The sequence below is a fragment of the Rana temporaria genome, chromosome 4 (assembly GCF_905171775.1).
Source record: "Rana temporaria chromosome 4, aRanTem1.1, whole genome shotgun sequence".
In the NCBI taxonomy this organism is placed as follows: domain Eukaryota; kingdom Metazoa; phylum Chordata; class Amphibia; order Anura; family Ranidae; genus Rana; species Rana temporaria.
The window spans coordinates 401,788,366-401,815,464 of record NC_053492.1 but is presented as its reverse complement, the minus strand read 5'-3'; the positions used below and the strand labels follow the sequence as shown (position 1 = coordinate 401,815,464).

At 47.0% G+C, this 27,099-nt stretch overlaps 1 non-coding gene across 1 annotated transcript; it reads left to right on the top strand.

Annotated features, from left to right (window-relative positions):
* The first annotated feature begins 20,600 nt into the window (after positions 1-20,600).
* Positions 20,601-20,673, top strand: TRNAF-GAA. Its single transcript has one exon. It is a non-coding gene; the product is annotated as a tRNA-Phe (tRNA).
* The last annotated feature ends 6,426 nt before the right edge of the window (positions 20,674-27,099 follow it).

Sequence of the window (27,099 nt, the reverse complement as noted above, 5' to 3'; positions counted from 1 at the left end):
CTATTTGAACACTGTACATAGACACCTGTTACACCCTGGGGTTTAGTCAGGGAGCTCCTTTTCAGGAGTAGCTACTGTAGTTAAAGTGGAGTTCCACCCATAAATATAACATTACATCAGTAGTTTTAAAAAAATGTCATTAGTCCTTTAAGAATTTTTTTTTTTTTTTAGATGCCTTCAAAGTGTTGTTGCTAGGCAGAATAGTTAATCTTCCCTCTTCCTGCACCTAGGTGCTTAAGCTTCCTAACCTACACCGCACAGACTCCTGGGAATGTAGTGGGTGTAACTTTCCAGGAGTCTGTGCACTCCCCAGTCTCGAAGAATCATGTGACTTGGACAGTACAGGTGCTGAAACCTGATCTGAAACCTATTACACTGCTTGTGCAGCACTGAGCATGTGCGAGATATGCAAGGCTGAAATCCAGGAAGTCATACAGTCTGGCTTCTTGATGCCCACACTTAAGATGGCCCCAGTCAATTTCTATTTTATAAAGTGTCTAAATGCTGTATCAAGCTAACAAAACGGACCTTAGTTTACAGACTAACTTTACTAGAATACATTAAGCTTGTGTATTACAGGGGTATTTATATTTAAAAAGTGAAATTGTGGCCGGAACTCCGCTTTAAGGTTGGCTATTTGTATCTCCTGCACTTTGCTAAAAGACAAGATCATCTTCCTGTATCACTACTAACAACTGCAGGCAGTAAGGTCCAGGATCAGAAGTTCCCTGAACTTGTAAATAAATTGTGACCTTTCAAAATGTTGAGCACCTGCATGCCTACACCACATCCAGCAATGTAATGCGGCACCTCTAATAAATAGTCGGCATTACACTGTGGGATATAGATGGGTCACCTTTTCTGAAAATTAACAAAGTGCATGAAAGTGTCTGAATCATACTGAGCGCTATGAGGGACGTCTTTTAGGCATTTTTTATCTTAGATATTCTGTAAATGAGATTAAGCTCCACCATTACAGGCAGGTGTGTTCCAGGATCACCAGATTACACATAAGGGGGAGTGGGGTGAACAGGTACAGAACAGCAATGTCTCGATAAAACACTGAACTACTCAGCATGTAGGCTATGCTCTCTGTATGCACCTAAAGATTTATTTTAAATTTTGACCGGGGTGTACCTTTAAAAAGGTACCATGTGGTTCCTGCTATACTATTAGATCATCAGGTTCGTTTTGCAAAATTTAGAAAAGCGTTGCACCGATACCAAGCAAGTACTCATGCAAATACTTAGATACTAAAGCTGATACCTTCAAGTCCGCAGACTGTAAGAACCAGTTCACATATATGAACTGAATGCATCCGATTGGCATGACGCCTGGACCTGCAGCCTTTTCAAGGGAGCCGGTTCACACATGTACGGGCTGGCCGCAATGCGTTTTTAAAAAAAAAGAGTTTGGTGCGATTTCCATTGACGTACACTTTGACAATTCGCACCTGATTCGCACTTGAACCACTGAACAAAGTCTCATTGGAGGGGGCTGAAATAATGCTGTCAAAACCGGACCGTGCATATGTGAACTTGGTCTAACGGCCTTTATGGAGAAAGACACAAGAAGACGTCACGCAACGTTTTCCTCGTCGAGTTCCTTGTTAGGCTGTCGAGGAACTCGACAAGGCAAGTTTCTCCATTCCCGTCGAGGAAATAGAGAACTTGCTCTCTTTTTGGCTCGTTGAGTTTCTCGACAGTTTCCTCAACGAAAATGTACACACGACCGGTTTCCTCGGCAAAAAAATATCGTGTGTACGAGGCCTGAGAAAAAAAGCCCTGGATACATTTATATTGTTTTACAGTTACAAACGGCCCCTTGAGGGTAACCATAATGCTGATGCAGCCCGCGATGAATTTGAGTTTGACACCCCTGTATGGGCTTTCGAACTTCATTAGTTGAATCGTAGGCAAGAAAGGACATTCATACAAAATTCTATTAGTGCATGGCCAGCTTTAGTTTGGATAAAGTGGAAAGGAATTAGCATCTCAATATGATTTGTATTGCTGTATGTGTTCCCATTCAGGGGCATTTGCCCTTTCTATTTGTCCTGTTGACCAATGTCTCAGAGAGTGAAAGAAAATCCTGAATTTCGAGTTGTCATCAGAACAGGAATAAAGGTGAAATCTTGGGGCACTAGATCTGGCAGCCCTGGTGGGAACTATGGATTTCTTTTACTTGGGAGAGTTTTTCTCTCACTTCGTGTTGTAGGTATGGGACAGGAAGTGAAGGGAAATCTCCCTAATGGGACACAGATGGCAACAAAAAAAACATAGGATTATTACCCTCCCTTACTGTAACCCAAATATAAAAAATGGTTTTAGCCTCATTCTACTTTAAAGCCGATTCAATTATTTTAATCCAAAACAAATATGCAGACCAGGTGTTCTGATTTCACTCTAACATTACACCTAGTCCATACTTGCCAACTGTCCCGTTTTTAACGGGACAGTCCCGTTATTTGGGACCTAGTCCCGGCTAATTTAGCCTGCCGGGACTTGTCCCGGCTAGTGGGGAAGGCAGGTGCGGTAGTCGTTACCGCTGCGCAGTCCTGTGGACGGAGAGGAGGCGCTGTGAGCTTATCACAACCTCGAGCATCCAGTCAGTGGGTGGATCCATGTGCTCCCCCTCCCCCGGCTCCTCCCAGGCTCCCCTTCTCCAGCTCTGCGGATCTCCTACCATGTGCTGTGCAGAGCGTGGATGACTGCCGCCGCCGCCGCTGAGCAGCTCCTTGAACTTCTCTCCTCCTGGATGGACCGGACTGCCGTCACAGACCTGTCACCTGCCAGAACATCGATCATCAGAGAGGTACTCACTGTGATGACAGTCCGCGGCGCTGCCCGACATCCTGTGACGTCACTGGCTGATCGAGGGTGCCCTGAACATCCCTGCTGACCTCACACCACACTCCTGTCATCATCATGCTCCTCGTCATCCCCCTGTTCCTGGCATTCCACCATCCCACCTCCAACGCCTGTCATACATTTTATCACCTCCCTGTCACTTCCTACCGCCCACCCCTGTCATCTCCATCCTTCCTATCATCTCCATCCTTCCTGTCACCTCCCTGTCATCTCCATCCTTCCTGTCACCCTCCTACCACCCACCCCTGTCATCTCCATCCTTCCTGTCACCTCCCTGCCACCCACCCGTGTCATCTCCATCCTCCATGTCACCTCCCTACCACCCACCCCTGTCATCTCCATCCTCCCTGTCACCTCCCTGCCACCCACCCGTGTCATCTCCATCCTCCATGTCACCTCCCTACCACCCACCCCTGTCATCTCCATCCTCCCTGTCACCTCCCTACCACCCACCCCTGTCATCTCCATCCTCCCTGTCACCTCCCTACCACCCACCCCTGTCATCTCCATCCTCCCCGTCACCTCCCTACCACCCACCCCTGTCATCTCCATCCTCCCTGTCACTTCCCTACCACCCACCCCTGTCATCTCCATCCTTCCTGTCACCTCCCTGCCACCCACCCGTGTCATCTCCATCCTCCATGTCACCTCCCTACCACCCACCCCTGTCATCTCCATCCTCCCTGTCACCTCCCTACCACCCACCCCTGTCATCTCCATCCTCCCTGTCACCTCCCTACCACCCAGCCCTGTCATCTCCATCCTCCCAGTCACCTCCCTACCACCCACCCCTGTCATCTCCATCCTCCCTGTCACCTCCCTACCACCCACCCCTGTCATCTCCATCCTCCCCGTCACCTCCCTACCACCCACCCCTGTCATCTCCATCCTCCCTGTCACCTTCCTACCACCCACCCCTGTCATCTCCATCCTCCCCGTCACCTCCCTACCACCCACCCCTGTCATCTCCATCCTCCCTGTCACCTTCCTACCACCCACCCCTGTCATCTCCATCCTCCTTGTCTCCTCCCTACTACCCTCCCCTGTCATCTCCATCCTCCCTGTCACCTTCCTACCACCCACCCCTGTCATCTCCATCCTCCCCGTCACCTCCCTACCACCCACCCCTGTCATCTCCATCCTCCCTGTCACCTTCCTACCACCCACCCCTGTCATCTCCATCCTCCTTGTTTCCTCCCTACTACCCTCCCCTGTCATCTCCATCCTCCCTGTCACCTCCCTGCCACCCACCCCTGTCATCTCTATCCTCCCTGTCACCTCCCTGCCACCCACCCCTGCCATCTCCATCCTCCCTGTCACCTCCCTGCCACCCACCCCTGTCATCTCCATCCTCCCTGTCACCTTCCTAACACCCATTCCCGTTTCAATTTCCTGTAATTCTCTCTTTATTGAGAAGACCCTATAATCTGATAAGTAGGCGAAGATTATGCGGAGTGGGTGGAGCTTCGGGGAAGTGAGTGTGGTAATTAATAGCTGTGCTGCAAAGTGTCCCTGGAATTTTTTTTCAAATGTTGACAACTATGCTAGTCATATATTGAATCTCTTGTTCCTAGGAACACAACCCAGTCATTTACAATGATCCATTTATACTGTATAGAGGCAAGAAGAACAAGGCCTTATGCTTTCAATGTGTAGGATATACAAGCTCAAATATAAGTTTAGATGTAAAACTTACCCACACTGGATTGTGTCTCATCCATATCATCTCTGCCTTCTGTCACATTGCTCAGGAAGTGATTGCTGGACAGATTCATTGGCTTTCCAGTCACAACATTCTAGAAAATGATCATAGCTAATGTTTAAGGTTTACATGCTGTATAGTAATACAGTAGAAATAAGTAATACATTAGGTAAATTTTTTAGCATTGCTATTGGCAACACTGAATAATCCATACAAAAAAAATGTCATGCATAGATTTATACTTTTTTTATATATACTGTATGTTTTCATATATGTTCTTTTTCCCCTTTTATGTTTCCTTACATACAAAAACTGCCACATGCATGTAGTGGGATTCTTCATATGTAAAGAGTCCATGAACAATTTGCGTATATGGCAATACAAAGTGCAATGTTAATGAGCAAAGTGTAGTAATCTCTGGCATGATCAGAAATCATCCAAGTCCTGCCATTATAAATAAATTAACAAAAGGGAAAGTTTAAGGCTCGATTCACATCTATGCATGTTGCTTTTGAGCATTCCTGCAGTGCTTTTTGCTGTTCTTTCTGAGTTTTTGTAACTGCGTTTTTACCACGATTTGCATTTTGCAAATTGTTTCTTTTTTTTTACATTTACTGCATATAGCTGGTTGCTAAGGAGTGGGTTGGAAAGCCGGCCGTCATGTCCTTAGCAACGGATGAGTCATCAGCTGTCAGTTGGCTTCCACATCAGAGTACCTTCTTACATCAGGTGTCCCCATCAGCGTTACCCCTTAGGGCTCTTTCACACGGAGCGGACCGTTTCTGGGTCCGCTCCGTGTGTCTCCGTCGGCTCAGCGGGGATCCCCGCTCAGCTGTCGGCGGATAGGGCGGTCCCCGCACACAGTGCAGAGACCGCCCTGTCTCAGCTCCGCTCTGCCATATGGGGAACCGGATGCAGACGGACCGTCTGTCCGTCTGCATCCGTTCCGTTCCGCCGGACGGAAGAAAAATAGGGTTTTCTTCCGTCCGAAAACCGGATCCCGACGGACGCGGACGTTAGCGGATGCTCCATCCGCTAACGGACGCGATCCCATAGGGATGTATTACAAGTCCGTTAACGGACTTGTATTAACAGACAGGCGGAGCGGACGTCTGAAAGGGGCCATACATCAGGTTTCCCCCATCACAGTACCCCTTAGATCAGCTGCATCCATTAGAATGCCCCCTTAGATCAGTTGCCCAATCAGAGTGCCCCCCTAGATCAAATGCCCCCATCAGTACCCCCCTACATAAGGTGTCCTCATATATCAGTAGCCCCATCAGAGTATCCCCATAGATCAGTTGCCCCCATCAGAGGACTCCCATAGATCAGATGCCCCATCAGAGTCTCTCTATATCAGTAGAGCCCAGTGCAACTTACTGATATGTCCCTAGAGGTGGGCAGGCAGGGGACAGGAGCAGGGAGGAGAAGCATGCTGCATGGGGTGGGGCACACATGTAACATCAGCGCTGCAGGCTGGCAGGCTGATGGCCTGTGCTGGACTGTCAGTTGGTCCGGATCCAGACCGCAGTCCGCTATTTAGTGAAGGCAGTACTATATGCATGATACTGACCTTATCTGTCACTAGGACATAGTTTAACCTCAGACTGACTTCATATCCATCTTCATGCATTGTGGCTGATATGATCTGAAACAGAAAATAAGGCAGAATATATGTAACAATGGTGGCACTTGGTGATTTGCCCTGTGCTTCCATGTGTTAGCAGGAGGACTGTCAGCCCAGTTTAAGCTCTGAATAGCGAGACTTAAAGCGGAGTTCCGGCCACAATTTCACTTTTTAAATATAAATACCCCTGTAATACACAAGCTTAATGTATTCTAGTAAAGTTAGTCTGTAAACTAAGGTCCGTTTTGTTAGGTTGTTACAGCATTTAGACACTTTATAAAATAGAAATTGACTGGGGCCATCTAAAGTGTGGGCATCATGAAGCCAGACTGTATGACTTCCTGGATTTCAGCCTTGCACATGCTCAGTGCTGCACAAGCAGTGTCAGATCAGGTTTCAGCACCTGTGCTGTCCAAGTCACATGATTCTTCGAGACTGGGGAGTGCACAGACTCCTGGAAAGTTACACCCACTACATTCCCAGGAGTCTGTGCGGTGTAGGTTAAGAAGCTTAAGCACCTAGGTGCAGGAAGTGGGAAGATTAACTATTCTGCCTAGCAACAACACTTTGAAGGCATCTTAAAAAAAAAAAAATTTTGTAAAGGACTAATGACATTTTTTTAAAACTACTGATGTAATGTTATATTTATGGGTGGAACTCCACTTTAAGCAGGGGTTCCATTTTTTGCTCCTGGTGACTGAACAGAATGTGTGGGGGAACAAAGGAAAGGTAGATATAGGCTGCTGGGGAGAATGACAATAAAATGATCCTGCTGATTTCCCTGACATGGGAAAAGTATAGGCTTAAGCTGGCCATAGATGGATCGAAATTTGTCCAATTCAGCAGGGATTGTCCAAAGTTCGATCCACCTGTGGCTTCTCCGCTGAAGTCAATCGGGCTTGTTGGAAAAATGTTCTTGATCTCCACTATCAGAATACAGGGGGGGAGGGGTGATTTACCAAAACTGGAGAGTGCAAATCTGGTGTAGTTCTGCATAGAAAGCAATGAGCTTCCATTTTTTTTCTGTCAAAGCTTAATTGAATAAGCTGAAGTTTGAGGTGGATTGATTACCATGCACAGCTGCACCAGAGTTTGCAATCTCCAGCTTTAGTAAATCAACCCCTATGGGCCCTTTCAGAGGTCCGCTCCGCCTGTCCGTTATTACAAGTCCGTTAACGGACTTGTAATACATCCCTATGGGATCGCGTCCGTTAGCGGATGGAGCATCCGCTAGCGTCCTCGTCCGTCGGGATCCGGTTTTCGGACGGGAGAAAACCCTATTTTTCTTCCGTTCGGCGGAACGGAACTGATGCAGACGGACAGACGGAACATGGCACAGTGCCCCTTACATCAGAGAATGGCACAGTGCCCCCTTACATCAGAGCATGGCACAGTGCCCCCTTACATCAGAGCATAGCACAGTGCCCCCTTACATCAGAATCCTGTCACAGTGCCCCTTTACATCAGAATCCTGGCACAGTACCCCTTACATCAGAGAATGGCACAGTGCCCATTGACATCAGAGAATGGCACAGTGCCCCTGACAGAGACTGGCACAGTGCCACCTGACATCAGAACATGGCACAGTGCCCCTTACATCAGATACTGGCACATTACCCCTTACATCAGAGCATGGCACAGTGACCCCTGACATCAAAATCCTGTTACAGTGCCCCTGACATCAGAATCCTGGCATAGTGCCCCTGACATTAGAGCATAGCACAGTACTCTCTTACATCAGAGAATGGCACAGTGTCCCCTGACATCAGAGAATGGCACAGTGTCCCCTGACATCAGAGAATGGCACAGTGCCCCTTACATCAGAGAATGGCACAGTGCCCCCTTACATCAGAATCCTGGCACAGTGCCCCTTACATCAGAGAATGGCACAGTGCCCCCTTACATCAGAATCCTGGTACAGTGTCCCTTACATCAGAGCATGGCATAGTGCCACCTTACATTAGAGCATGGCACAGTGCCCCTTTACATCAGAGCATAGCACAGTGCCCCCTTACATCAGAATCCTGGCACAGTGCCCCTTTACATCAGAATCCTGGCACAGTACCCCTTACATCAGAGAATGGCACAGTACCCCTTACATCAGAGAATGGCACAGTGCCCATTGACATCAGAGAATGGCACAGTGCCCCTGACATCAGAGACTGGCACAGTGTCACCTGACATCAGAACATGGCACAGTGCCCCTTACATCAGAGACTGGCACATTACCCCTTACATCAGAGCATGGCACAGTGCACCATTACATCAGAACATGGCACAGTGCCCCTTACATCAGAGAATGGCAAAGTACCCCCTTACATCAGAGACTGGCACAGTGCCCCTTACATCAGAGACTGTCACAGTGTCCCTTGACATCAGAGAATGACACAGTGCCCCCTGACATCAGAGACTGGCACTGTGGCCCTTACATCAGAGAATGGCACAGTGCCCCTTGACATCAAAGCATGGCACAGTGCCCCTTACATCAGAGCATGGCATAGTGCACCATTACATCAGAACATAGCACAGTGTCCCTTACATCAGAGAATGGCACAGTGCCCCCTTACATCAGAATCCTGGTACAGTGTCCCTTACATCAGAGCATGGCATAGTGCCACCTTACATCAGAGCATGGCACAGTGCCCCTTTACATCAGAGCATAGAACAGTGCCCCTTACATCAGAATCCTGGCACAGTGCCCCTTTACATCAGAATCCTGGCACAGTACCCCTTACATCAGAGAATGGCACAGTGCCCATTGACATCAGAGAATGGCACAGTGCCCCTGACATCAGAGACTGGCACAGTGCCACCTGACATCAGAACATGGCACAGTGCCCCTTACATCAGAGACTGGCACATTACCCCTTACATCAGAGCATGGCACAGTGCACCATTACATCAGAACATGGCACAGTGCCCCTTACATCAGAGAATGGCAAAGTACCCCCTGACATCAGAGACTGTCACAGTGCCCCTTACATCAGAGACTGTCACAGTGTCCCTTGACATCAGAGAATGGCACAGTGCCCCCTGACAGCAGAGACTGGCACTGTGGCCCTTACATCAGAGAATGGCACAGTGCCCCTTAACATCAAAGCATGGCACAGTGCCCCTTACATCAGAGCATGGCACAGTGCACCATTACATCAGAACATGGCACAGTGCCCCTTACATCAGAGAATGGCACAGTGCCCCTTACATCAGAGAATGGCACAGTGCCCCTTACATCAGAGAATGGCACAGTACACCCTGACATCAGAGACTGGCACAATGCCCCCTGACATCAGAGCCTGGCACAGTGCCCCGACATCAGAGACTGGCACAGTGCCCCTACATCAGAGTTAAGTCATCCCTAAGTGCTAGCTGAACAATAAATCAACTTGGCAGCTCCTGGAAGAGGGGGGGGGGGGGAACCAGGTCTCAAGTCCTGCGGGAACGCGTGGGAACGGAGTTCCTGCACTTTTTTCACAGCAGGAACGCAGTTCCCTTTGCAGGACTAGAGCAGCTGAGAACAGCCAAACCGCCCAAGCCAATCCTTCACTAAGCGGCGATGCCCAGCTCGAGTCACTGTCAGGGGCAGGCGAACCATAGTAATCCTTTATGTTACTGGCCGCTTCCTGTATATGGATTCATCGGGTAGTGTGCGGGTATTCCGTCACTTCCTCGATGCCGCAATGTCTCCTGGGAGCTTTTGTCATTGTTCCTAGGAGACATTGCGGAGGTCTGCAGCAAGTTATCACAGGATTTAGAAAGAACTTGCTTAAAGTTCATTTTAAATCCCGCAATAACTTACAATGTCTCCTGGGAACAATGACAAAAGCTCCCAGGAGACATTGCGGCATCGAGGAAGTGACGGAATACCCGCACACTACCCGATGAATCCATATACAGGAAGCGGCCAGTAACAAAAAGGATTACTAGGGTACAGTGGATTGAAAAAAAACAAAAAACATGCGGTTTAGTAATTATGCATATGAGCGTATAATTTTTTTTTTTTTGGTAGGGGAGTGGATCTTGGGTAGGAGTTCCCACACCTTTTTCCCCAGGACTTGACCCCTGGGGGGGGGACAGATGGAGGGAGAGAGGGGAGGGAGATGGGGGATTGCTCACTCACCAGAGGCTGGTTTCTGCAGGATCACACAGGGGAATCAGTGTAGCAGCCCCCACGGATCTGCCAGATGCTGTTCTTAGGATCTCCCGCCCACACATCTCATTTCTCAGACACAGGCTCCATCCAAGGATTGCAGTGTGGGCGGGGCAGACACAGGGGATGGGGGCTGGAGGAGCCAGAGAGGATGGAGACCTCTCTCCTGTATGTACAGTGTGGGGGGAGGAAGGGGGGATTTCTTCGGGCTGAGTGAAGTGAAATCTGCCATGCTAGATTCAGCCAGGCTCCCCACTAGATACTACTGACCTCCTATCCTTTGACAACAGAAGATGCAGTGGAGGGCAGGCAGAGTGCAGCTGTATCACTCCGCCGCCGGAACTATAGAGGGAGCGTCGGGAAATGCGGCCATTTGTCAGCTTACTCCGCAGCTGTTTTCATAGGTCAGTCTCTCTAGGAGTATACATATCAATCAAACTTGTCTCACGGGCAGCACTGTCACTGCCAGTGAGTGTCAATTAGTGAACCCAGCAATTTCACCAGAATAAAGCCTTGGCTGGCACAGGGGAGGATTAGGGTGTGCCCAGGCACATCCGGTACACCCTGTGCGCACGCATGTATACTTTCTACAGAACACTGCGAACATCCAAATACGTTTATTTTATTTCAGACTAGCCTTTGGATGTCTATGCTGCAATAAAAAGACTGCACAATCGTTAGCATTTCATATTTGACTTTAATTCCACTTTAACCCTCGCTGCGGCACAATAGTATGTTAAAAAATACCCACATCTATTACAATTTATGCAGCCTGACTGCATTACAGGATAAAAGAAGGCTTTAATCACACTTTAATTTTCCAAAGAGAAATGTAGCCAATTTTCATCACCTCGACATTTAACCTATTAAACACATAACATTTTCCAAGATCGTACAACCTAATTGCGGTTTTGTACAAATAAGCAGCCGTTGGGACCAGCGCCCCCTAGTACCATGGGACAGAACAATGTCCTTTTCTTTTGTGCTTCACATACGCAGTGTGTACTCCATGGGTGCCCAATCTTTTGAAGAGCGAGGGCCACATAAGCAACTTGGTAACTGGTCGCGGGCCACAATAAGTGGAGTGGACGGAAGACAGAATCCGTGTCCGCTCTGTATATGCAGAGCGGACACAGACACATCCCACTCTACTCTGAGGCCCTCCCATCCAATCCAACCAGATGGAAGGGGACAGATCCCCTTCTGTTTTTCTTGTGGATTGGAGGTAGGTGGGTGCAAATGGACACAAGTCCGTTTACATCTGCCGCTCCATACAGATGAATGGGAGGGTCTGTGTGGGTTGAACCGATCATGTGAAATGGGTCTAAGGCTCCTTTTTCACACGTTTCGGCAACCTGCGATCTGGGCTTGTGAACCCGCTATCCCAAAGCAGGAGGTCGCGGGCCACATGTGGCCCCCGGGCCGCTGGTTGGGCACCCCTGTGTACTCTCTTCTGCTGCAGCTGCTGAGGTCATCATAGGCAACAGGAGAGAGTACACACTACACATGTGTGGCCCGAAAAACAGGACAACATTACCTTCTGTGGCACTAGGGGGCGCTAGTTGCAATGGTTACTCCCGTTTCTACAATAACTCGAGAAAGCGAAACATCAGAAAACAGTTAAAAGGGAAGTACCGTATTTATCGGCGTATACCGCGCACTATTTTGCCCTGAAAATCATGGCAAAATTGTGGGTGCGCGATATACGCCGATACCCGCTTTCCCGCGCCGAGTTTGAATACTGCGCCGACATATACCGAGCGCAGTACACTCGTGTATAGTCGGCCAGTCTCGGCTCCTCTCGCGCTGACGTCCTGGACGTACAGGACGTCAGCGCGAGAGTAGCCGAGCCTGCCCGACCATACACGAGTGTACTGCGCTCTGTATATGTCGGCGCAGTATTCAAACTCGGCGCGGGAAACGAGCGGGGAGGACGCGAGGATGCCGCAGAAGGACGCCGGACCCGACGAAGAGGACACCCGAAGCCGCAGAAGGACGCCGGACCCGACGAAGAGGACACCCGAAGCCGCAGAAGGACGCCGGACCCGACGAAGAGGACACCCGAAGCCGCAGACGGACGCCGGACCCGACGAGGCCGCCGATGGACGCCGCGCAAGACACCAAAACTGTAAGTACAAAAAATCTTTTTTCCACAGGAATTTCGGGCAACTTTAGGGGTACGCGCTATACGCGGGAGCGCGCTATACCCCAATAAATACGGTATGTTTTTGAGATTCATACTTACCTAGGTGGATGCAGCACTCTGACTGGCTGGGCAATCATCTGGGACCCAGATAATTGCCAAGAGGAAGGGGGGAGAGGTGAACTTCCTTCCAGCGCCGCGGTGCCCCGGGAGGAAGTGGGAGATGAAACCCTTTAAAAAGAGGGTTTGCCCCCCCCTCAAAAAAAAATTACATGACAAATGTGGCATATCAAGGGGTCACCTTCCCTTAATGCAGAAGTTTTGGGTGGAACTCCGCTTTAAAACAATAAAATTAAAAGTCACCATAAAGTGTCCTGTGCAGTACTTCTATCCTTTATAGTCCCCGATATGTTTTTTTTTTTCCTTCTTTCACATATGATATCAATACATGGAGGTGTGTGCTGTACCTGTATTCAGCCTTGTATTGCCCTCCTGTGCAGTCTTCTATATAGATGGAGCATCTCGTCACAGACATTGGAGATCTTCAGAATGATGGAGATTCTGTCAAATCAAGACAACAGGAGACACTGGGACAGATCCACAAAGAAATTACGCCGGCGTATCTATTGATACGCCGGCGTAATTTCAAAATTCCCACGTCGTATCTTTGTTTTGAATCCTCAAAACAAGATACGACGGCATCTCGGCTAGATCCGACAGGCGTACGTCTTCGTACGCTGTCGGATCTAAGCTGCAATTTTTCGGCGGCCACTAGGTGCCGTTCCTGTCGAAATCCGCGTTGAGTATGCAAATTAGCTATTTATGGCGATCCACGAACGTACGTCGGCCCGGCGCATTTTTTTTCCGTCGTTTGCGTTCGGCTTTTTCCGGTGTATAGTTAAAGCTGCTGTACTGAGGCGTACTCAATGTTAAGTATGGCCGTCCTTCCCGCGTACAATTTTGAATTTTTTACGTTGTTTGCGTAAGTCATTCGTGAATAGGAATTTGCGTAGAATGACGTCACCGTCGTAAGCATTGGCGGGTTCCGGTTTAATTTCGAGCATGCGCACTGGGATACCCCAGTTCCAAAAAAACGTTGTTTACGTCGGGTCACGACGTATTAACATAAAACACGCCCCCATTAGATCCATTTGAATTCCGCGCTCCTTACGCCGCGATAGATACACTACGCCGCCGTAACTTATGGCGCGGATTTGTTGTGCATTCCATTTAAAAAAGATAAGTTACGGCGGCGTAGCGTACCTTAGATATGCTGCGCCCGGCGCAGATGTCTGTGGATCTGCCCCACTGTGTTTTAACCACTTCCCGATCGCCTTACGACTATATACGGCGGCACTTTAAAGACTGATATCTCGGTAACGGCAGCAGCTGCTGCCACAACCGAGATATCCATCTTTAGTGTGAGCGGTCCTGTAAAAGATAACAGTGGTCTCCGTGGCGGATTCGCCGCGAGATCACCGTTATCGGCGGCGGGAGAGTCCCCCCCCCCGCCGCGATCGGGTCCTTCAGCCTGCTGTGTGGGGATGCGAGTGAGGGCAAGATGGCCCCCACCCGTCCCCATAGCATAGCAGGGCGGAAGTGACGTAAGTCCCGCCCATGCGTCTTAAAGGCACATTTTTTTGTTGTCATTTTTTCAAATGACAAAATTTTCATTTTTTTTTGGGCATTTAAGTCTAAATATGAGATCTGAGGTCTTTTTGACCCCGGTGAAAACGGTGTTCAAACCACACAAGTGAGGTATAGCCGCGATCGTTAGAGCGAGAGCAATAATTATAACCCAGGTGCCTGCAGAGGTGGGGGCATCGAAGTGGCAGAGTTCGTCCCTCCCTCCTTCTCTCCTTGTTTGTGTCCATCCAGAACTAGTGTTCTGAGCATAGGTGTGTGTCCGTCCAGAACTGATGTGTCTCTGACCATCTCCTGTACTGTGTCTGCAGTCTCTGGTCATCTCCTGTACTGTGTCTGCAGTCTCTGACCGTCTCCTGTACTGTGTGTCTGCAGTCTCTGACCATCTCCTGTACTAAGTCTTCAGTCTCTGACTGTCTCCTATACTATATTTGCAGTCTCTGACCATCTCCTGTATCATGTCTGTAGTATATCTGGGGGCTCTAACAGAAGACCTCTCTGTGTCCATCAGAGAGGCCCCCCTCCAGGTCCCACTAAAGCACTCTGCTTCTATTCCTGTATTTTGTTTATTGTTAAGAGATCACGTAAGGATCCCAGGGTAACAAATACTTTGTGGGGGAGCATCTCTGTGGTTGAGTCATTGCCAGAGAAACATTTGTAAAGAGGAGGAGTTAGTAAAATGACCACGCCCATGTGGGGGGCGCCAGAAATATTTCTGCACCCAAGCGCCTGTGACCCTAGGATCGGCCCTGCACTGGTGGTTAGTGGCAGGATTTAACCCCCACTTCTGCATTGTGGATTGGCAGTAAATACCACCCCCCCCTCCCCCTGGTTTGTGGATTGGCAGTGAAACTTAACCCCCCCCCCCCAATCACATACTTCCACACCGCTCTCTCTCTCCCCAGGTTGGGATTTTGCTTGTACTGTGGGCAGAGATAACTCAGCATAGTCTCTCTCTCATTCAGTCTTGGGTCCTGGAGTACAGTACACAGCGCATTCCAGGACCTGGATGCCTGCTGCCACTTTGCTTTCTTTATGATGCCCAATAGCCTGCGGGCCGCACACAGATGGCCAGAGGGACGCTTTTTGGACACCAGGGGCATTAACTGTTCACACTACATGCATCGAGCTGCACTAAGAATCCTTGACCAATGCAGTCCTAAGGCATAGACAGAACGATTTGTACCGAGTTCAGTTCCCACATGCTGAAAAAAGTAGGGCATGCAATACTTTTTTACTTTTATTTTTTGAATAAAGATCTATGAAATGTCACTTTGTGACATTTCAATAAAGTTAAAAAAAGAAAAATTTGGACGAATCCCTGCTAAAGTTAGCGGACCCAACTCTGGGTCACAACAGGGATGTAAACCGCCCATGATACGGAGCGTAGACCGCGGACATTGCTTAACATAACCGTTTTTTTCTTTCAACGCGATAGCCTGGCAACTGGTTGCCCGGTGCGGACGGGGTGGATCCCTCATGCATCTTTGGTGAGATTCCGATCTTTCTCTTTCTCTCTCTCTCTCTCTCCTTTATTTTTATTATTATTTTTATTATCATTATTATTATTTTCTATATGGTTAGGCACTTTTACAGTTGTTGCTGTTGACATGGTTAATGCCCCCGAAATGCTGAGATGGCTACACACGGCAGGGCTCACAACCCACGTGTGTGCGCCCTGAGCGATAGCGCCAGCGCTGTGATTCTCATTGTGAAATGCGGGGACCGGGGGGGCCTGGGCCTGGAGGATGCGTTGGGGGCGGTTGTTGGAGGCCTTAAATGGCACCCCTCCTCCGGCGTGGACCCTGGCTAGGGTCGCTCCTGGAACCGCCTAGGGTGGTTCTCCACTCGTGGCAATACCAGAGCCCGAAACGCGATGTGCTTAGATAACTGAGGAGGGTAGGCGAGCCATCCACCCTACTCTCAAGAATAACCTTCTTATGCTTTACTTGTTTTGGCTACGTTCGGATATTTCTTTGTGTTTTCTTTGTTGGAATGGAAAAATGTACGTCACTGTTACTAATGAGTATTGCTAAACTCTAAGATGTGACTGAACTCAATAAAAAATAAATTAATAAAAAAGATGCAAATTTAAAATAAACAAATGCTAAAATTATATAAAAAAAAGGAAAATTTTAACAGTGCGATGCATCATTTATGATGTATCAGCATCACTCTCGTTCGCAGTGCATATCAGCAGCCGTGGTGTAATGTAGTCTCCGGTGTGAAGTAACTTCTTTAACAGAGCTTGGGATAGAAGTAAAACCAGACTGAGGTTCTGACCCCTCTTAAATTGAAAAAATAAATCTATACATACTATACATATGTACACTTTAGGGTTCATTCACACAGATTTTTATAGACATTTTAAGCACCTAATGTAAATTTCTGGGTGCTTTCCTGCTCAAGATGCACCATGCAGCCTGTCATACAAGTGAGCCAAACTTATATAAACACCAATGCCTCTTTGTGTTGGGAAAATACTTCGGACCTTAATGTGCTTCTTCTTGAGCCACACCTTTGTTGCCCTGGCCGTGTGCTTTGGGTCATTGTCATGCTGGAATACCCATCCATGACCCATTTTTAATGCCATGGCTGAGAGGAGTTTCTCAGCCAAGATTTGATGGTACCTGGCGCCGTCCATTGTCCCCTTTGATGCGGTGAAGCTGTCCTGTCCAATTGGCAGAAAAACACTCCCAAAGCATAATGCTTCCACCTCCATGTTTGCCGGTGGGGATGGTGTTCTTGGTCTCATAGGTAGCATTCCTCCACCTCCATACACGGCGAGTTGAGTTTATGACAAAGAGCTACATTTTGGTCTCATCTGACCACAACACTTTCACCCAGTTCTTCTCTGAATCATTCAGATGTTCATTAGCAAACATCATATGGGCCTGTACATATGCTTACTTGAGCAGGCTCTGCAGGATTTCAGTCCTTCACGGTATAGTGTGTTACCAATTGTTTTCTTGGTGACTATGGTCCCAGCTTCCTTGAGATCATTGACAAGATTCTTCTGTGTAGTTCTGGGCTGATTCCTCACTGTTATCATGATCATTGAAACCCCACAAGGTGAGATCTTGCATGGAGCCCCAAATAGAGGGAGATTGACAGCTATTTTGTGTTTCTTCCATTTGCAAATAATTGCACCAACTGTTGTCACCCTCTCACCAAGCTGCTTGGCCATGGTCTTGTAGCCCATGCCAGCCTTGTGTAGGTCTACAGTCTTGTCCCTGACATCCTTGGACAGCACTTTGGCCATGGTGAAGAGATTGGAATCTGTTTGATTACTTCTGTGGACAGGTGTCTTTTATACAGGTAACAAGCTGAGATTAGGAGCACTCCCTTTAAAAGAGTGCTCCTAATCTCAGCTCGTTACCTGTATAGAAGACACCTGGGAGCCAGAATGATTGCTTAGTTGTAGCGCTACCCCCGGAGGAGCCGCTGATCAGATTTGGGATCGGCGTATTTAAGTTACCTCTGTGATGTGTCTAGGGGTGATGATGGCAATGAGAGCAGTAACGGAATGTCCAGGCTGTTGGTTGAAGTTTTTCAATGCTTTATTTCTGGTCCAACACGACCAACAGTCAACTTGAGGTAGACAGCATAGGTTGGTGAAAGAAAGATAAACTTTGCAGACCCAGGTTATGGATAGGGAAACAGTCCTGCCTCCAATAATTGTAATTGTCACGTCGCCACTCCAGCCGGAGTGGGTAAAGTGCCCCTGGACAGACCTCTCTCACAGGCCTGGCAGCCAGAGCGTCACCTACAACTTCTAGGGAGGAACAAGTCTCTGCCACAGACTTGGCTCTAGTAGAATTAAGATTGTAGGATGAGACCTCAGCCACAGGCCTAGCACTTGAAAGTTTGGATGATAGAGCGAATCCTCCCAGTGTATCACTTGGGGTCACTGACTGACAGTTTGCCACATAGAACCTGTCAGTGTCCGGTACCCAGAGCCCAGATGGTTCGTTCAAGCCCTGTTGGATCACCTGCCTCCGGGTTCACCTCAGACCGATCCCCCACCGAACAGCACAACTCGCTTGGGATCTTCTCAATAGAGATGGGGGACCCAGTAAATCACTGGGGCCCCTGTACGGCATCAGATGCTCCGAGCCATGAGAGCCCAGAGTCAGGAACTCCGCGTAGCGCATGCGCCCCGGCCTGTTAGGCCATATCGCCGGGGGCCGTGATGTGCGCACACCCTGAAGGTGGGTGCCGCACCTGGAACCAGGAACCCACGAAGAACCCCCGAGCAATGGCCTCTGCCACAGAAATACTCCTCCCAGCATGCTCCGTGAGGGAAAACTCCTCTAATTGGCTGCTGGGGAGAAGCGGCTCCGCCTGGAACCCTCTGGCGCCACCTACCGTCCAGAGATGAAACGGCATCTCCGGAGAACAGAATGACCCAGAGAACAGTTCATGGGAAAGCAGATGGAACATACCCTTAATACTTTAAATAAATAAGAAACAACAGACAACTTGTTGGATGATAAAGGCCGCAAGTGTTTATTATTGGTTTCAAAGGTAAATAGTTAAATAAATAAATAATTTAAATATTTACATAAATAAATAACCTTAAAATAAGCCTTAAAGCTAACCTAGCCACTACTGCCCAGGCTGCCAATAAAATATTACCCAGCTTACGTAAAGACCATAGCACCAGCTGATAAACATATTTATTATTATAACACATACTCATGTAAAATAAATAAAAGCTAGTCCCCCTTTGATAAATAAAGGTGACCCTACCACATAACAAACACTGCGACAAACTTATATGAGAGAAAAAAGGGGGGGGGGGTGGGGAAAGAACACCACAGCTCCTAAGTCTTCTGAGGCGAATGAGCCTGAGCTGGACGGAACCCCGTTTAAATAGCCCAGAACCAGGATGGTTCTGGCCAGTTCAAACCGGATTTTCCCAGGCTTTCTACCCCAGGCTACAGAGGTCATCTGTCGGGCAATGAGCCCGCCAAAATTCCCCTGCAGTAAGGCCCTTTTCACACTACAAAATAAATCCGTTTTAATAATCCGTATTAAAATCCGTCAGATAATGTTAAAAAACGGAAGTTATACGTCCTTTATAACATATCATTAAAGTCTATGGGATTTTTTTATGTTCCGTAAAGATCCGTAATAGTCCGTTATAACATACGGACGTTAGTTATTACGGAATATGTGACGGGTCTTGCACTAATTTTTTTTCCGTTGCAAGTAACGGATATATTAACGTCCGTTATATTTTAACATTGAAGTCTATGGCGCACGGACGTTAGTAAATGTCTCCGTAAATGTCCGTTATGTTAACGGACGTTAATTTTACTGAGCATGCTCAGTAAAGACTTTTGGAGCTGGACTTCAAGAAAGGGTGAAATGCTTTTTATTAACGGACGTTAGAAAGGAATGATATAACGGATGTACACGGATATATACGGATAAACATTATCCGTTTTCAATAAAGGAAGAATGGTAAAATATTTATCCGTATGTATCCGTTATTAAATCCGTTAATAAACGTCCGTTAATAGGTGTAATAACAGTAGTAACGGATATTATAAAACGGACATACAATCCATAGTGTGAAAGAAGCCTAAGGCCTCGTACACACGGCCGAGGAACTCGACGTGCCAAACACATCAAGTTCCTCGGCGAGTTCAGCCCTGAAGCCGCCGAGGAGCTCGGCGGGCCGAGTTCTCCCATAGAACAACGAGAAAATAGAAAACATGTTCTCTATTTTCTTGACGAGTTCCTCGGCGGCTCCATCGGGCCGAAAGTGTACACACGACAGAGTTTCTCGGCAGAATCCGGCTCTGACAGAGTTTCTCGCTGAATTCGTGTGTACGGGGCCTACGAGGTCAACTGCAGGGCAAAAGAGCCCGCCAATTCTCCTGAGGGAAAACTGCTCCCTCAGGGAAATTGGACCCATAAGGATCCATCGCTTTCCCATGAGGAAAAGGGGGGCAAAGGCTGCCTTCCCCCTTTTCCTATCAGGGCTGGCGACAGCCGAATTTAGATAAATCAACACAGATGAGAGCAAATAAGTCTCTCATCAAACTAAATTTAACATAGCACCTGTACTGATAAGTACACAGGTGCTACACAGTGATAGGGGATTAAATACTTATTTCACTCATTAAAATGCAAATCAATTTATAACTTTTTTGAAATGCGTTTTTCTGGATATTTTTGTTGTTATGCTGTCTCTCACTGATAAAATAAACTATTAAAATTATAGACTGATCATTTTTTTGTCAGTGGGCAAACATACACAATCAGCAGGGGATCAAATAATTGTTTTCTTCCTTCTTGTATGCAGCACCTGCAGCTCCTTCGGCAGAGGAAAGCACCCAGAAATGTATTGCCAAGTTCATGAAACAAATGAATAAAGTTCAGCGCTCAAAAATCCACAATATCCCACCTCTAAGCAAACTCAATGTCTAATTAATAAAATATATGCCCCTTAACTTGCCAAAATAGCTCAGTTGGGAGAGCGTTAGATTGAAGATCTAAAGGGCCCTGGTTCAAATCCAGGTTTTGGCAGCTGTTGACGCATTCCCAGGCGTTCGAGGAGGTAGAGTCAATCTGTATTCGTCATATAGAGAGTGATATATGGAGACCTGATGAGCGATCAATTTGCCTATGAAACCATGACCATTTCTAAACGTTTATTGTAATAAACTTTTTTTTTTATGGAAAACACAATGATGTATGTTTTGGGCCCCTTTCACACGGTGTGAAGTCGGCAGTGTTTTGACATCTGTCCACCGGGCAGAAACTGAAGGTGCACAGGAGAAGACCCCTGTCAGCTCTATGGGCAGCCGGGTGTAAAACAAACTCTGCTATCAGGTATCGTGAAATTTGGAACGCTACACTTTATTCATTTATTGGACTATCTAGACGGCAGGGGTAGACAACCTTAGAGACAAGGAGATCTACCTAACAACATGGGAGAAGTCAGAGGTCACAGGGTGCAATATCGTCCACTCACCACCTGATTTAAACCTAGAATTGTTGTACCACCGCATCGCAATCACCACCTCACTAGCTGTAAAACATACCCGGATTGCTTTTCAGTGGAGCAACAGTGCCTGCTACACTTGTGAATGAGCCCTTAGTTGGATTTGGTGGCGGAGCCTTTAGGGCTCATTCAAACTTACGGTCGGAGGGAAGTAAAATCCTGCAGTTGAGCCGCAGTTTTACTGCCCTCAAGCTGTACCCCCTTCAGCTGCAAAAGCCTAGGGTGTACACATGCTGCAGCAGGAATTATACTCCCTGTCACTTTCAGTGGGCACTACCGCCCCCCAAACGCAACCTATTCAAGTAAATAAGGCTACTCTGCAAGCGCCCAGCAACTACATACTTGTGTGGGGTCCAAGGGGTTAAAACGGGTGGTGAGGAGGCGATGCAACACCTCCTAACCCCCCACTTTAATCCCTTGGTCGCTGAACTGTACAAGATTGCAGGGCGCTTGCAGAGTTGCCTCATACACTTGAATAGGTCACGCTTGGCTTGCTATACCTGCCAAGCGTGACAGGGTATATAATTCCTGCAGCAGCTACAACAGGTGTACACCCCTGGCCACTATAGCTAAAAAGGTGCATTTTTGGGGTAGTAACCACTCTGGATAATACTAGCAGGGATAAGAGGCGGAGTGCAGTTGATATCACTCCGCCTTATACTAAGGTGACCAGATTTTTAAAATGAAATCTGGGGACATATTTTTTTTTTTTACTAGTAATGACGGCAATAAGCGACTCTCTGCCCGTCGTTGCCGCCGCCCGCCTCACAGCCTGTTAAGTCTTACTCTCTGGGCCCCAGCTACTACTGGGTGAGGAGCGGAGGAAGATCACTCCGCCAGGGAAGACAAGGAGATAAACAGGCGGTTGGCTGGCCAGGACTTGAGCCAAGGTAGAAGAACATGCAAGCTGAGCTTGAATGGGCATGCACCCGAAACTGAAGAAATAGTCCCTTCACTCTAACCAGCACATGATCATCAGAAAGGGCTCAGATGATGGAAACAAAATCATTTTTTTTTATTCTGCACTGTCTTTGAAATTGCCCCAGCCATTGTTCAAATCCAATCCAGGGACAAAACTGGGGACAGACTTGGTCCGGGGACAGTGTCCTCAATCCGGGGACTGTCCCCGGAAACCGGGGATGTCTGGTCACCCTAGTTTAGGTAGAACTTCCAGTCCTTCCCAGCAATGCACAGCTTCTGCACACAGGTTTACTCCCAACCTCCTTCACACCCTCTATCAGCACTTCCTGTCCTTTAAGCTGATTTCCTGGGAGTTCTTAACCCCCTGTGTGCCTGAAAGCCAGGGGTCAGAAGGGGAGGCTCTCCTGAATCTTACACCACTGCTTTAAAGGGACCAGACTCCAAAAATTGACGCAACATAGCGTCCATCCAAGACCCAACTCTGGCGTCCTGTACAATATATATATATATATATACAGTGATGAAAATAAGTATTTGAACACCCTGCTATTTTGCAAGTTCTCCCACTTGGAAATAATGGAGGGGTCTGAAATTGTTATCGTAGGTGCATGTCCACTGTGAGAGACATAATAAAAAAAAAAAAATCCAGAAATCACAATGTATGATTTTTTTAACTATTTATTTGTATGATACAGCTGCAAATAAGAATTTGAACACCTGAGAAAATCAATGTTAATATTTGGTACAGTAGCCTTTGTTTGCAATTACAGAGGTCAAACGTTTCTTGTAGTTTTTCACCAGGTTTGCACACACTGGAGGAGGGATTTTGGCCCACTCCTCCACACAGATCTTCTCTAGATCAGTCAGGTTTTTGGGCTGTCGCTGAGAAACACGGAGTTTGAGCTCCCTCCAAAGATTCTCTATTGAGTTTAGGTCTGGAGACTGGCTAGGCCACGCCAGAACCTTGATATGCTTCTTACAGAGCCACTCCTTGGTTATCCTGGCTGTGTGCTTCGGGTCATTGTCATGTTGGAAGACCCAGCCTCGACCCATCTTCAAAGCTCTAACTGAGGGAAGGAGGTTGTTGCCCAAAATCTCGCAATACATGGCCCCGGTCATCCTCTCCTTAATACAGTGCAGTCGCCCTGTCCCATGTGCAGAAAAACACCCCCAAAGCATGATGCTACCACCCCCATGCTTCACAGTAGGGATGGTGTTCTTGGGATGGTACTCATCATTCTTCTTCCTCCAAACACGGTTAGTGGAATTATGACCAAAAAGTTATATTTTGGTCTCATCTGACCACATGACTTTCTCCCATGACTCCTCTGGATCATCCAAATGGTCATTGGCAAACTTAAGACGGGCCTTGACATGTGCTGGTTTAAGCAGGGGAACCTTCCGTGCCATGCATGATTTCAAACCATGACGTCTTAGTGTATTACCAACAGTAACCTTGGAAACGGTGGTCCCAGCTCTTTTCAGGTCATTGACCAGCTCCTCCCGTGTAGTCCTGGGCTGATTTCTCACCTTTCTTAGGATCATTGAGACCCCACGAGGTGAGATTTTGCATGGAGCCCCAGTCCGAGGGAGATTGACAGTCATGTTTAGCTTCTTCCATTTTCTAATGATTGCTCCAACAGTGGACCTTTTTTCACCAAGCTGCTTGGCAATTTCCCGGTAGCCCTTTCCAGCCTTGTGGAGGTGTACAATTTTGTCTCTAGTGTCTTTGGACAGCTCTTTGGTCTTGGCCATATTAGTAGTTGGATTCTTACTGATTGTATGGGGTGGACAGGTGTCTTTATGCAGCTAATGACCTCAAACAGGTGCATCTAATTTAGGATAATAAATGGAGTGGAGGTGGACATTTTAAAGGCAGACTAACAGGTCTTTGAGGGTCAGAATTCTATCTGATAGACAGGTGTTCAAATACTTATTTGCAGCTGTATCATACAAATAAATAGTTAAAAAATCATAAATTGTGATTTCTGGAATTTTTTTTTTGGATTATGTCTCTCACAGTGGACATGCACCTACGATGACAATTTCAGACCCCTCCATGATTTCCAAGTGGGAGAACTTGCAAAATAGCAGGGTGTTCAAATACTTATTTTCCTCACTGTATATATATATATATATATATATATATATATATAGCCGGATTCAGTTAGAGCGGCGCTTCTTTAGGTCGGCGTAGCTCATCCCATTTGCACTACGCCGACGTAAGATAGTGAGGCAAATACTGTATTCACAAAGCACTTGCCTCCTAAGTTACGTCGGCGTAGCGCAAATGGCCCGGCGTAACCCCGCCTAATTCAAATTAGGCAGGTAGGGGGCGTGCTCCATGTAAATTCGCCGTGACCCCATGTAAATGAGGGCCGTTGGTATGGCGCTTGCGTTTGACGTAAAATACGACGGCTGTTCCGTCGTCTATACCTTGCATGGGCTGCGGCATCTTTTTGGTGGTTTATCTTTACGCCTGAAAAACGCCTTACGTAAACAGCGTATCGGGCGCAAGTACGTTCGTGAATAGGCGTATCTTGCTAATTTACATATTCTAGGCGTAAATCAGCATACACGCCCCTAGCGGCCAGCGTAAATATGCAGCTAAGATACGAAGGCGTAGGAGACTTACGCCGGTCGTATCTTAGCAACAGAGAAGCGTATCTCAGTTTGAGAATACGCTTATAGATACGACAACGGCGCATTCGGACTTACGATGGCGTATCTACTGATACGCCGTCGTAAGTGTTTCTGAATTTGGCTATTAGTGTTTGGGAGATCTAAGTAATTGTCTTGAAAAAAATACTGATTTAAACTTGTAAACAACAAATGTCAGAAAAAGCCAAGGTCAGCAAGTGGATAAAAAAAAAACCCCTATTTACTGATTGATTCATCTCAATGTGTTTTGAGCAGCCCTAATGACAACTGTCTATGTCATTGGAAATTACCCCAAAATCAGGCTTATATAAAAGCCTCATCTGTGTTAGGAGCTCCACAGATTTATCTATGTATTGGATTTCATACGTGCAGAGTGAATACTAAGCTCTCTTATTTTGAAAATTTGAAAATCACTGTGGAAATTGTTAGTTTGAATCTGATTGGCTGAGGGGAGGCACTGGCAGTTGGAAGCGGAACTCTGGCTGTTCTGATGGTATCCTAGCAATGATGATGTCTTAGCTCAGTCAATGTAAAGCAGCTCTGCAGCTGCGGGAGAGCGGTGGGAGGGGGGGCCCCTCTCCCGCCGCAGATAACGGTGATCCCACAGCGAATCCGCTGCAGAGACCACCATTAACGTTTATAGGACCGCTGCCCGAAGAGATGGATATCTCGGTTGTGGCAGCTGCTGCTGCCGTTACCGAGATATCCCTCTTCAAACTAAGGAGATATATAGCCGTGCGGCGGTCCTTAAGTGGTTAATCTCTAGGGTCACTGTTAAAATATATTTGGGAGATCTAAGTAATTTTCTTGAAAAAAATACTGATTTAAACTTGTAAACAACAAATGTCAAAAAAAGTCAAGGTCAGCATGTGGTTAAAAAAACCCTATTTAATGATTCATCTCAATGTGTTTTGAGCAGCCCTAATGACAATGGTCTATGTCATTGGAAATGACCCCAAAATCAGGCTTATATAAAAGCCTCATCTGTGTTAGGAGCTCCACAGATATATCTATGTATTGGATTTCATACATGCAAAGTGAATACTAAGCTCTCTTATTTTGAAAATTTGAAAATCACTGTGGAAATCCTCAGTTTGAATCTGATTGGCTGAGCGGAGGCATTGGCAGTTGGTATTCTTGTAAACAACATCTGGCTTATCTGATGGTATCCTAGCAACGATGATGTCATAGCACAGCTATGCACTATACAAGTTTCTCACTCACACACTCACAGCTCAGTCAATATAAGCAATCTGCAGCTGGATTGAGTCAGTTTGATTTTGCTAGAGGTGGTAAACGCATCGCTTTTCTAGTGCTCTGTGCATTTCATTACAATATATTATTATGAAGTGGCAAAGGAGAAGACACACTTACAGATTTCATCCATATAAGATCAGGGATGAGATTACTTGGAAATTCATCCAAGAGCAATATTCTATGGATGATTTGGATAAGCCCACTTTATTACATAGTGGGTTAAAGGTGGAGACACCTCAACACCCCAAAAATGGGGAAACTAAGTATGGGAACTCTGGTGAGGGGAGGGATTCTGAAGAGAGAAAGAGTTCCAGAGAGGAGAATGCCAAAGGAAAAAGGCAAAAGCTAAATTTAAAATATCATCCATATCAGAGGAGACATGAGGTTACTTGTAAAATCCTCCAAGGGGGACCTTCTGTGGATGATTTGGATGAGCCCATTTTATTAGGTGGTGGGTTAAGGATGGGGACATGTCAACACCCCAAAAAAAGGAAAAACAAACATGGGAACTCTGATGAGAGGAAGAATTCTGGGGAGAGAAAGAGTTCCAGAGAGGAGAGTGACAAGACAAGAGGAAAGAAGCAAAAGAGAGATAATGAATCTGACCGATCAGCTGATAAAGAAAGGACGGCAAAAAAGGGAAGATATACTGCTATAGTGCCCAAGAGGAACAACAAGAGACCAGCATCAGATGAGATTTCCCCTGCGCCTCCAAATAAGAAACAGTTGACCATCGCAGATGAGACAATAAAATATAACACGATAGAGAAGAGTGAGAAGACCAGAGGAAAGAAGCAAAAGAGAGATAATGAATCTGACCAATCAGCTGATAAAGAAAGGACAGCAAAAAAGGGAAGATATACTGCTATAGTGCCCAAGAGGAACAACAAGAGACCAGCATCAGATGAGATTTTCCCTGCACCTCCAAATAAGAAACAGATGACCATTGAAGATGAGACAAGTAAGAATGATGAAAACAATTACATAAAATATAACACAATTGTCACTGTTTAGATATTTTATGAGGGCTAAAACCATAGTTAGGCCAGTGCAGGGGGCATTACCATATCCACTTTCTGTTATAAATGAGCCCCTTAGAGCGTGTTTCT